At 45.2% G+C, this 10,921-nt stretch overlaps 1 long non-coding RNA gene across 3 annotated transcripts; it reads left to right on the top strand.

The window, feature by feature from the left end:
• Nucleotides 1–94: 94 nt before the first annotated feature.
• Nucleotides 95–9,765, top strand: LOC130519903 (uncharacterized). Of its 3 annotated transcripts, none has more exons than XR_008948524.1 (6): nucleotides 95–124; nucleotides 301–426; nucleotides 759–851; nucleotides 6,921–7,013; nucleotides 8,757–8,878; nucleotides 9,246–9,765. It is a non-coding gene; the product is annotated as an uncharacterized LOC130519903 (long non-coding RNA). The 3 variants fall into 3 exon arrangements; XR_008948525.1 differs by lacking the exon at nucleotides 95–124 and adding an exon at nucleotides 191–261; XR_008948523.1 differs by lacking the exon at nucleotides 95–124 and having other exon boundaries at nucleotides 197–426.
• The last annotated feature ends 1,156 nt before the right edge of the window (nucleotides 9,766–10,921 follow it).

The following is a 10,921-nucleotide window of genomic DNA, read 5'->3' as shown; positions in this document are numbered from 1 at the left end:
TTTGTACTTATTGTTGTCATTTCGGTTGTCAATTATGCCAATTTCCAAATACTTTTGGATTAAGTGGCACTTCGATTATGCTTCTGTCCTGTTTCAGGAGGGTCCCTCCAGATTCAGAGGTTACGTAAGTGACATGAGCATGTGTCCGTGATCCTAGTACTCAAAATAGTTGATGTCGTTGACGTCTCAGTGCTGTCAGATCTATCATGAGGTCTGATCAGGTGACCAGCGGTCTGATCAGGTGACCAGCGGTCTGATCAGGTGACCAGCGGTCTGAACACACGTCCTGTGTCTCCACAGTATCGCTCCCTGTTCCTAAACAGGAGCATTTCTACGATCACCAGAGTGGTTCCGGTTACCTGGAACGGAGCTTAAACTGTCCAGCGACACTTGTGAAGATCAAGGAATCCAAGGCTGCTTTTCCAGGTGGCTGTTTACTTAATTTTCACCTTCTGTTCCCATTAAATCCTGGAGAGCCGTCGCTATGCTGACGATGGTCAGGGACAGTGGAGACTAGAGTTCATGCGTCTTTTGGGCCTTTTTATATGTTCTGTGAGATCTGCCCAAAGTGTAATTAGTAATTTGGTCATTTAACCTAGAAATGTGATGTTATCTGGGAATTCCCAGGATAGTTGAGTCCGTTTAAAAGGAACGTGTCATCAGTTTATCTGGTTATCACGTGGCAGTGCGTATTGAGATTTGAATATGACACATTTCACTGGTTCATCTCGTTGTGCAGCAACTTCCCGTTCCTCCAGACCACCGTGCGTGGCGCTGATGTCGGAGCCAGAATTCTTCACGGCGCTGTTGGAGGAGGAACACATCTTGGACTGTCCCGTTACACCTGCAAGGTGAGCCTGGATGATGTTTTTAATGCACATACTCTGGTTACACATGGACGGTATTGGTTCTCATCCTATCGGCCATTTTGAGTTTGAGCCTATGTTGTCGTTGGAGCCTCCTGGGACTGTCGATGCACACGGTCCCGTCGAGATAAAGGAAATCTGGACCTGTGCGGCTCTATTATTGCTCAAGCCTCAGGAGTTCCTGGTCTTTAGTTGGTTGAGGGGAGGAACTGCTTCACGATATCCAGGCTAATGCAAAAGGAGTGTTTGTCATCAGGGAAAGTGAGGATTGTTTTGACCAGAAAATCCACTTTCATGTCTCAACACAGAACCCAAAAGGACAAAACACTTGGAAGAAAAGATTTGAACCCTTGGAATATTTTCCTGGTGTGCGATTTGCAGCGATATAAATTATGCCTCCTAATTTAACAAGAACATGCTCTTCAGATCCAGCTGTACTACGATGGTTTTGATGGTCTATTATCTTGAGAAATCTCCCACCTTAAACTCAATTCTGTGAGCGAACGTTCACCTCGTAGCTTTATTCTATTCAGGGGACTTGAAGTTTGGGTTTGATCCTGTTTTGAAGCCACTTGCTGATGATATTAAGGTTTTGGAGGCTGAAGGAACACAGGTGCCTATTTCAGCCGTGCCCTCGGAAGGGAGAGTTTAAGTTACTGGTGGCAACTTTGCATGGCCTCGTTGGTTCTGTTCAAGCATTTTTGTGTTTCAGTGCTTGATCAAAAAGTCCATATCCCTGATCTCATTGTGAGAGAATCGAGAGCTTTAATTATGGCTAAAAACTGGGGCTAAAACTCCATTACTGAAGTCTTGGTCACTGGTTTAGCTGAATATCGGGTTGGGCTGTATGTTCAGGTGGTAAAAAGAGCGATGCCTTTGTTCAAAAAGATCCTGTGTATAATTGTTAGTGATGACAAGGCCGATCCTTTAACGTCTGAAGTCTCTACGTTGTATTTTGATGAACACTTGAATGCCGTTTGTGTCGGCGAGAACAGACGTCCACACAATGATTTCTGCTTATTCATTGTCCCAAACTTTGATTTTGAATGATTATTTCACGCCGAGCTCAGTTGTTAATTGTTGATGTGGCGTTTTAATGTACGCTGCAATTAAAAAATCTAGTGTATTGTTGCGTTATCTTGTGTGTTTGGCAACTGAAGGCGGTACATTAATGGGAGGGGGCATTGGCTGGTCACAGCATTCTACACCCTGTTTATGCACTCATTAGGGTCACTCATAGTGTAATTTTAAAGTCATTTTTTTATGTTGTAATATAACTAAGTGTTGAAAAATGAACCCTTTCCAAAGTGTTAATTTTACACTTAATATTGTGGACACATAGACACTCTTCTAGTGTTGGATTTAACACCTTTGGTGTGAATTCAACACTGGTTTTTAAGTCCCAAGCCCACGACTATAAATACCCGACAGAAGCTAACGCCTGTTAGCATTTAGCACCTTTCACTTTCTGATTTCCTGTCTGTGGTAATAAGATGTCCCCATCCTCCTTCTCCTCCTCCTCATCACTGGGTTTCTTCGAGCACTTTTTGGGACATTTCCTGGCTCTCTCCTGCAGTCGTGTGTGTTTATGTTCTCTTTATTACATGACTTCCTTGTTCAGGGTCTGTTTGAAATGTTTGAAATACAATTCAGCCGTTCAGAAACTGTCCCGGAAGAAAAAGTGACCGGAGTCCTATTTCTGGTCAGGCAAAGATGAGGACAGCTGCCCAGTGAGTCGGCGCTCCCTTTAATTAGAGTTCAGCGTGATTAAACTGTGATTCAAGGCTTCAGTGTGTGTGTGTGTGTGTGGTGTGTGTGTGTGTGTGTGTGTGCACCCAATGCTGTCTTTGAACTGCTGGAATCAGAATTGGATTTGGATCTTTTTGTTTTTAATTCCGATCATTTCTGTCCAAATTTTTTTTAAAAGCACGTTTTTATGTTGCCAAAACCTGGTTTCAATAGAACCATTTTTAAAAGCTCAAAAAGACGTATTTGAGTCTCCAGTTTCATGAATTTTGCTTAAAGACAAAAATAAAGTTACTTGTTGAACCATCAATTTGTGCTTAACTGCTGTAATCAATTCTATTTCTATATTTAATTACTAGTTATGATTTATCAGTATTTATCCCTATTTTAGTTCAGTGAACTTCAAGTTCTATTTACTCCATATTTCATTTTAAAGGAAGAGAATAAGAAAAATCCATATTTTAATTCATTTTTTGAATTTCAGTCATCTCTTGTGTACATGGAGACACAACACCTGAAAAGACACACACACACACACACACACACACACACACACACACACACAGATGTAAAAAAAAACACACCCACATTAGAGGCACGACTGGTTTCAACGTGCACAGTAGATTTAAGTGTGTAGCAGCAGCTGCTTCATTTACAGGCACATAAATGCAACAAACCCTGTAAATTTACGCTCACAAACACATCTAACTCTCTCTTTTTTGTTAATTCAGTCTGAATCAGAAATGATACAAGAGTTCCAACAGCTTGAGCAATAAAGTTTACAGGACACCATCCTGAGATGTCTTTAAATTTCAAACAAAACTAAATTAATTTCAGATTTGGTTCAAAAGTGATGCGGACACGAAGAGCGTCTCAAGTGCCAGCGGACATAAACTCAAAATGACGTGTAAGCCCTGAATGCAACATGACTACCAACATCCGCCGACGATGTCATACTTTTTAATCAAAGAAAAATGAGTTAAAGATGAGACAAAAACATGAGTGAGGATAAGTGGGCTCAATAAAAAATTCTCTTACACACACACACACCTTCTCACATCTCTACATGTATGTGGACTTTTAAAGACAATACATCATCCAGTTGCTTAAACCAAACCCATCCTAACTCAACCCTAAACCAATACTAAACTTAAAACCATGTCTTAACCCTCAAACAGTCCTGAGGTTGTGGGACCCAGCAAAATGGCCTCACTTAGCTGGTAGAATGAGAATTTTAGTCCTCAATATGTAACGAATGTGAGGACACACAGACACACAGGTTATTTTGCTCCTACACCTCAATGTGTATAAATATTATAAAATATCCAGCGTGTGTGTGTGATTAAAAATGTGTATTTCACAGAAATGTGAATGTTTATCTTATTAAATTACACCTCGTTTTACCCCGAGGGGGCTTTTCTCATCACTGTTGCTAGGTGACGCGCTCGGCTTTGCGAGCTGAATAAAGTGCTAAAAAATATTTAGGGACGTTTAGGGATCCCGCGCTTCACGTGGGGCTGAACATGTTGCCACAGGAAGTGGCGTGAGCTCAGAGGAGCACGTGTTGGTCGTCCAGCACGTCTCACGAGCTGGGGCCTTTTAAACGGTCGCCGTAGCAGCTGTCACCAGTCATCTCTGGTCCTCCCTGTGTTTTCCTTCACTTGTTCGGCCACTGTGAAGGAGCCAAAATAAACAAACCGGTCCAGGAATGTCCCACGATAAAGATAGATGTTCTCCTTTTTGCTTATTCCATCCAATCGCAATATAAAATCAAAATAGGTCCACAAGGGTTCATTTACTTTCTTTCGTTATTCATCATCCCACAGATCAAATGTATTTAATGGCCTTCAAAGCTCCCCAGTATATTTCAGAACTTCAATTTCTCGGGGAACATCGGGAAAAGGGGAAAAGCGCTGAAGTTGTCTCCGCAATATTTAAAAGTCGACGGTGAGAGTTCGCAACGGTATAGAAATGGACAGGAAGCCAGATGAGCGAAGGAGCAGATGACAGGCGTCTGGGTCTGGGAAGGGAGAGCAGTGGGGGTGAGGGGCTCTGGGCAGGGGAGGAGGAGGAGGAGGAGGAGGAGGAGGGTGAATCCAGGCTGACCTCTGTGTCTGTGTGTGTTGTTGTGTGTCTCAGTGGGTTTCCTCTGCGCTGGCGCCAGCTGGAAATGCCTCCACTAAGCAGAGGCACTACACACATCATCCTCCATTCACCCCCTTTCAGCCCCTTTTTGATGAGAGTAACACTATACACGCCTGGCGCGCCTCACGGAGCCCATCACGGAGCCCATCACGCTGCTGTTTAAAGGGCAACGGCGGCAAAAAAAACCCCGACTCAGTGAGTGTACGGGCGCGTTGTCACCCACCTTCGTCGTCCTGCAGAGCAAATAAAGGGAAGGACAATTGAAGGGGTTTAGTAGCTGAAGCGATGTTCTTAGTCCTGGAGGTTTCCTGAGATGTACTGCCACCTAGGGGTCATCTCTGGTAGCACCCGGAACGTCGTCCCCTTTAGCTACAGTTTTGACAAACACTCGGTTTCTTAAACGCTCCGAGAGCCACAACAAATGCAGATACAGAGACGTGTTAATGTTTATCTTTCCTCTTTATGAGGTTTAGCTTCGCGGAGCAAAAATCCATCCTAACGACCCTTCTAGTATGACTCAACGTCCATGAAATCGGTCATTAGTCTGTTATCATGCTTTGATGTTGCTTTCACACAACAACAAACCTTCTGGGGGATGAGGTGGAAGGTCTGAATCTGCAGCCCAGACGTGCCTCAAGGCAGGAAAACCTACCCGCTTCGCTTTGCTGGGCTTTCGTTGGCTTTGTTCTATTACAGATCAGAAATACCATGATTATTGATGATTGGATCATTTTACCACATCCAAGTCCAACCTAAAATCCTAATGAAGCAAACGGCACAATGGAAGTAGATTTCACACACACACACACACACACACACACACACACACACACACACACACACAGGTTATTGCCATCTTCTCCAGCAGGGACGCAGAAAAGCCCTCTTAGGCCACAGCACGTCCATCTCTGAGCTTCAAGTTCGGAGCCTCTAAATTAGGTTTAACGTGTGTTTTGGTTTGCAAATTATCGAACTTAAGAGCTTCACGGCGAGTGGGTTTGAGCGAGCTTCAGAGGCGCTCGAGATGCTCGTTTCTGAATTGGCCACAATGAGAAAAATGTGCTCTGAACGTGTCAAACAAACCAAAGTGGGATATTTTTTTATTTCAAAATAAAGCCTTTAATTTGTTAGCCGACAAGGTCTTTAAACGCAACCAGATGTGCGACTGTTTTTTGTCCTGCGATAATCACGGGTTTTATGAAGATGAGCGTCTGCGAACGTCCCGTTGATGCTAATCGCTGTTAATTAAACCACGAAGATGTTAAAGAGGCTCCACCAACCAAAAGTAAAGCACTTCCCACCACATTTGTGTATTATTAGGCATGTGTGTGAATGTGTGCAACTACCGGTTTTTGTGTACATGTGGGATTTCCAGGATTATATCATAGCGTTAAGAGTAATTTCCCCTCTGCGGGATTAATGAAGTATCCCTCTTCTTCTTCTTTACACAGTGACTTACCTGATTAAGCAAAAGCTGCCTGCTAGCAAGGCTAGAACACGTTGTACTGGTTTAAATGTGGTGTTCTCTTGGTTATCTGCTTTAACTCACTGTTTAGTGTTTCACAGCTCTGTTTATGCATCTCTGACTGCATGTTTGCTGCTTTATTTTTGCTCGTATCTCTTCTTCTTCTTCGCTAGATTATCCTGACCCCGCGGGAAGGGATGGAGACGCGGCTATTTCCATTATTTAAAGTTTTTGTTACTTTTAGACTCAAATCCAGCCGGCAGAATAAATAGTTTGAGGAGAGGACGACCGCGTCACGTTTGATCAGGAACGCTGTAAAATGCACCGGCGGAGTGTTTATCGGAGCCACAGCCTCCTGTAGCGCTTAATCACAAACAAATGTTTGGGGCAGGATTCTGGTGGACAGTGCGCCAAGAAGGCGAATTGGATTTCTGCTCAGAGTGCGGCATTCTGGGTAATTACAGAAATGGACGTCAGCGTTTTCGACCTCGCTGATGGGAAATTTACAGTAATCTGCCAAAATCTGTAGAGATGAAGAGGTTTGGGGGGAGGGGGGAGTGTAAATATCAAGGTGTCCTGTAAAGACTGACAGCAGTGCTGAGCGCCATCTGGTGGCTGACTGCAGTAGTTCAAAAGCTCCTCCACTTTGTCATTTAAAAAGGTTTGTTTTTTTTCAGTGTTGTCTTTTGTTTTCGCAGGTTTACAGTGAAACCACGGAGTTGACGGGAGCACGGACGACACGACCGCCGTGAACTGCTCGGGCAGCGTTCCCACCGCCAGCCTCAGAAGTGGTGAGCGTGCGTTCGTGAGCTCCGCCCTGTCGATATCATACCGAGAACACTGGTTTTGGAAAGGGTGTGAAGCTACGCAGCAGTTTCCCGCTGCTGGATAATCCCTGATTACGCAACAGGGCCATCTGGACCTTCCTATTAGATGATAAATGACACGAGAGCTGCGTCTTTATTAAAGGAGCGAGGACCTCGGCGTGGATTTAAAGCGTGATTCATGTCACTGGGGAGAGCACGAGAGCCCCAGGAGCATTTGAGTCTCCTCAGAAACCAAAAACCGGACATAAGGACTTGGGTCCGCTGCCTCGTGGTGGCACATCTCCTCACGCGGCTGCATAAAATCAAAATTCCATACATTTGGGAACGCCGGGCAAACGACTGACAACAGCTAATGACGGCGGCCTTTGAAGGCCCGCCTCCTGCCGCGGGGTGACAATGGGGGCCAAGACTAAATAGCCTGTCTGTTGTCATCCGAATGCAACATTTAGCCGTGATTTATGCGAAGGCAGAAAAACTCTTATAAGAAAACATTTTCCAAGTACAACAGCTTGCAGCAATTTGCATCATACAGAGGGAAAACCGCTGAGACAACTATTTGACTGGCCTCCGTAATGAAATGGATATATTTATACGTGCTGTATTGAGTCAAAGGCTTCACCAAAGGACCTCTGTGCGTTCTCGCTGTAAACATTTTACTGATGCTACGGGGGTTTGGAGTGTAAGCGATTAAAGCCATAATTCTCCCAGAGGGCCGGGAGATATGACGATAATCCACGTGAAAAGACAGGCCGAGCGAAATCAAGGCTGTGTTTGTATCGCTGACAGAAAGATGGAGAGATTGGCTAATTCTTTTTCAATCACTTTGAAACAGATCGGCTTTTGTTCTTCCGATAGCTCACGAGTGTCCTTTCTGCGAAGAGGCAGAAAAACAACTGCCTCGACGTATGACCTTGAGCTGCCTCGACATATGACCTTGAGCCTTAAGCTAAGACAGAAGCTGTCTTGTCTTTTTTGTTTTAAAGGGAGCCACCTGTCCTTCCAAGATTATAGGAAATGTCTGAATTTGCCCTCTTTTCTCAATTAGCTCTCCTTGTAGCTTTTCAGCTAACTCCTGCTCAGATGCAGAACACCTCGACTTCAAGATAAACGTACCGGGATGCAGGCGCTGCTCCTCATTAGCATTCTCTTCTTAATTAAATCAAACACTATAAACTCTGTACGGCCGCCTCCTTCGAAGCTCCAACACGCACCATCGGTATTAAAACGATGAGTCAAGGCGTAGCTATCTTATCGCTTTTACTTGGTACTTAATGCAGCATGAATCAGACCCCGTGAGCGCTCACAGACACACTCTTGGGCCCTCTGCACAGGCGGGAAGACACGAACGCCGCGCGCTAATTAATATGTCACGGAGAAAATATTTTAATGATTTACAAATGGGGGGTGACTCCACAGTGCCCCGTGCCATTTATTTACAGTGAGGTTGAGACTTTCTGGCATGAGGCAGCACAGGCAGCAAATTCTTAGACATCTAAATTAGAGGGGGCCCTCGGTGTCGTGGCTGCAGATACATGTGTGTAACCCCTTGCGGTCTCCAAGCCCCCTCCCTTCAAATTTGCCTCTTCCCTAATCAGTGCCAAATGGACATTCCCTCTTTCCTATTTTCCCAGCACGGGCGACGCGAGCGGTGAGAGAGGAAGGAAGTCATTGTGTTCAATGAGAGCCTTCCATTTTTGTGTTTTACAGCAGCGTCACGCCGGCTTCCCCGCTGCACATAAACGCAGGCGACTCTTACAATTACCGACACTTTCATGCGTTCCAGTCGGCGGTTGGTGAGGAAGAGGGGGCCAATCGCTTCTAATTAAGAGGTATTTGTTTTGGAGCTGGGGGAAGCGGAATTCTTTATACACATGGCCTTTTTTTTAACAAATGTATGAGAAGAATCCCCATTTTCAAGAATAAAACTTTTTTTTTTTATTATTGCATTAACTGTTGTGGACGAAGGCAACAGAAGTGTGAATAAAAGAGCCGGCGCTGCACTTTTCCTCTCATTTACACCTAACGCCACAGTAAAAGCTTTCCACGCTTCACTCGGCATATGCTAGTGATTATTAATTAGCTTGTTGCCTGCGTTTTGGGTAATAAGAGAGAGAGAACCAGTAAAACGGTGAGTCCTCCGTCCCGAGGCGAAAGGCCTATTCAATTAAACTTTACTGTGTGTTTGTTTTTCAATAGGATTTTTAACGCCGGGCTGATGCAACATGGAGGCTCGGAGGGAGCCGACGGTTCTCCTGCCCCAAGAACCGCGTGAAACAAAAGCCCACGTTTAAAAAGAGCCCCGGATTAGAAGAAGCTCAGACAAACCAGACTTGATTTTTGTTCTACGACGTCTGCCAAGAAGGACGCGTTCCCAGTGCCCGTTGATTGGCTGGTGTGTTTACTCGTCAAATTGGAAACAACAGGCTGCTGGATGGATGTCGGGATAATCTAACGTCGGAAAATAAAGAAGAAGCTGCAAATCCGACTATAAAGGGACTGTTGGCACGGTTACGCGCTCAGGCGACCGTTTTCATCTGCTGTGGTCTCCAGAAAACGTCTCCTTTGAGTAAATAAGTATATTTTGGGTTTAAGTTCTGCCTGTTTGCTGATTAGCTGATTCTTTGCTGCTGTACAAGGTACCGCCTGGTGACCCATTCGTGACGGTGTTCTATTTTAAATGTGTTGCTCTCAGTAAATAAACTATTCCTTGCCAAGTCTTAATGGTCCTGTTCTTGGTTCAGACCTGTTTTGGACCGGCACCAGCCACTGTTTTCCAGCATTCTTGTATCCACACGTCGTCCTTCTCATTCTTCCTCCATAAAACTCCGTATTTGTGTCTAAAATAGCAATATTTCATCCTAACACACACACACACACGGCTGATAGCACAAACAGGTTATTGTCGGCCCCTCTGTGGGTGGGGGGGGGGGGGTGACATATAAGTCAGGTGATTGGCAGAGGAGATGTCTTCACAGTGACAGTCTTTCTGCACTAGTGTGTGTGTGTGTGTGTGTGTACACGCTGATATGGTAGAACACTGTCTGGGTCACAGAGTCTGTTGGCACCAGAGCTAATGGACCTGTCCCCAGTGTGTGTGTGTGTGTGTGTGTGTGTGAACTGATGTGGACACACACTAATGCCGTCCATTCAGATTAACCTGTGTGTTTGTGTGCAGATCCACAATAAAGGTCTTGGGTGACCGTAAATGTGTGTGTGGGTCCGGGGGTCCTCGGGCTCTGCTCTGTGTCTACAATAAGCTCCGCTCTGAAACGAGGAGCCGTGCGATGACAGGACGATCGGCCGGGGACAATACGCTGTAATTTGTGAGGGGCCTTGTCGTGAGAGGAATGATGGGTGATTGAGGAGAAGACACTGAGGGACAGTGCGGATCGGTGACGGGCAACAGGTCCTGGCCTAGTTCTCCCGTAACTGGTCCGTCCCTCTTCTGTCCCTCACATTATTCTGCTCCTCCAACCACGACGTGTTCACATGAAAGGTATTTTGGTGAATCCGGTCGAAAAGAGTCTCGATCGTTACGTCATTCGCGACATTAACATCGACAAACGTTAATCTGCCGCTCAACGGGACGAAATCCAGTTTGTTTTTAGCAGTTTTCCTCCCAAAATAACCCCCAACATTCTGGTAATTTGGTGTTTATAGAAAAGATGTTGTATTTTTTTCCCTTTGTGAGGCAGATGGGGAACATATTGGGGGACTCCGTTACCCAGAAGGCAACTGTGCAAGCTCACCACAATCCTTTTGAGCGGCTTCGAACGGCATTTGGCGAAAATGTTTGACCGAATCTACAGCCGGAATTCTGAAGGCCTCCGTCTCGAGGATACGGAGGAATTAGTCGCATCGACTTGGGCGAC

Source organism: Takifugu flavidus, unplaced genomic scaffold, assembly GCF_003711565.1.
Source record: "Takifugu flavidus isolate HTHZ2018 unplaced genomic scaffold, ASM371156v2 ctg241, whole genome shotgun sequence".
NCBI classification, from domain to species: domain Eukaryota; kingdom Metazoa; phylum Chordata; class Actinopteri; order Tetraodontiformes; family Tetraodontidae; genus Takifugu; species Takifugu flavidus.
This window is presented reverse-complemented; position numbering and strand designations above follow the sequence as displayed.